The 1,751-nt window shown below is 46.7% G+C and overlaps 1 long non-coding RNA gene across 1 annotated transcript; it reads left to right on the plus strand.

Moving 5' to 3' along the window:
• The first annotated feature begins 519 nt into the window (after window positions 1-519).
• On the plus strand, window positions 520-1,475 carry LOC125503268. The gene is made up of 3 exons (XR_007280724.1): window positions 520-633; window positions 698-839; window positions 1,345-1,475. It is a non-coding gene; the product is annotated as an uncharacterized LOC125503268 (long non-coding RNA).
• The last annotated feature ends 276 nt before the right edge of the window (window positions 1,476-1,751 follow it).

A 1,751-nucleotide genomic window follows, 5' to 3' on the forward strand; every position in this document is an offset into this window, starting at 1 on the left:
TGCGGGACACCCACAGCCAGTACCCGCCTACTAGCGTTCTCTCTCACAATAGGTCCGCGTGTATAAAAAATCCCAGCGTGCATTCGATTTCTAATTTTGTTGCCGCATTTTTGCCTATGGCTACCGACGCTCCTCCAGTCTATAGTCTCTAATCTACCCACTTTCTTCTCACTTTGTTTTTGCGTAGATTTTCTGAAAACACTATGATGCCAGCACAAGCAATCGCTATCCGTTTCTTGCTTCGCATTTTAAACATTTAGTTTAACTAATCGGCTCTGCCACGACCAGATCTTTCTGTTCACTTGAAATAACACGCGCCAGATCAAGTCGGTCTGAAACGTAAGATTTCACTCCACTAACGGGCCGATTTGATCGGATCTCCAATCCGACTGGAAGAATCGCCACTCGTGCTTGGTATGTTAATTAGTGGACAGGAAAAGGTTTAATTCGTCCGATCTGGATCTGTCCAATCAAATCTCTACGCATCTGAACTGTACGGATAATCTGCCGTGTATGGGGCGCTATTGAAACGCACTAAGACGGGAACTTTACAGATTGGCCCCCCCACCAGATCCTGTCGGGGCACCATGGTCGCGTCAACTGTCTGCTGCATCCCCATCGGGAGCATCCCAGGTATGAACGAGCGAAAAGCGAAACTAAACCATCCGATTGATTCAACGTTTTCTTCAAATTCCAGATACGAGAGACAGTTTCTGGTGTCTGGAGGCGTGGACTTTGCCGTCTGTCTCTGGGATTTAGTCACCGGCTCGCTCATTCATCGGTTCTGCGTGCACGCAGGCGAAATCACGCAGCTGCTGGTGCCGCCGGACAACTGCAGCGTAAGCCCCATTTTCATCAGAAACAAGCGAAACGCAGTTTGACGAAACTAAGTTTATGTTAAGCGCGTTTAACGACGGACCGTTTTCACCAGCGCTTCGGCACGTTTCACAAACTGCGTTTATTGAAGCGCAGTTTGTGAAGGTGTAGAAGCAGAACATTAAAATATTCGCAGACTTCTTCGAAAATTAAGTTATAAACTGGCCTACGTGCCATTTCTATTTTATTATTTTTCGGTCGACCGACAACAACAACAATTCTTTACCCACTGAAGTTAGATCAGGTCTTTAAACGGCGTTTAAAGCTATAAACGCCCAAAATCGACCAGTTCGTTTCTTTAAACACGTTTAAGCACAAACTAACTTTAAGGTGTTGGTGAAATCCGTTTAGCGCGTCAAACTGAGTTTCAGACGTTGAACTGGTTTAAGATCGCTTGATGAAAATGGGCCTAAGCCGATCCGATGGGGGGCGCAGCACGACAGCGTTTCTAACGCTTTTGCATTGCAGGCTCGCATTCAAAAGTGCATCTGTGCAGTGGCGTCCGACCACTCGGTCACGTTGCTGAGTCTGGCTGAGCGAAAGTGCGTCTGTCTAGCGTCGCGGCACTTGTTTCCAGTCACCACGATCAAGTGGCGCCCCAAAGATGACTTTATGATCATCGGCTGTTCGGATGGGACCGTCTACGTCTGGCAAATGGAAACTGGCCATCTGGATCGCGTGCTGCAAGGTCAGTCTAAAATATCTACGTCAACTATATAGTTTATACAGGGTTATTCACGCTGTACGGCACGGAAGTTTGCGGCTAAACCGTGTGATTTTTAAAAAGTATTATTTTATGAATTGTCCGACGCCTACCCGAGCTCCCATTTTAAAAATATTTTTGTAATGTGCAGGATCCCAAAGGCTCTAAAGGT

This window comes from Dendroctonus ponderosae, unplaced genomic scaffold, assembly GCF_020466585.1.
Source record: "Dendroctonus ponderosae isolate FM_Combo_2020 unplaced genomic scaffold, Dpon_F_20191213v2 Dpon_F_20191213_1576, whole genome shotgun sequence".
Taxonomy (NCBI): Eukaryota; Metazoa; Arthropoda; class Insecta; order Coleoptera; family Curculionidae; genus Dendroctonus; species Dendroctonus ponderosae.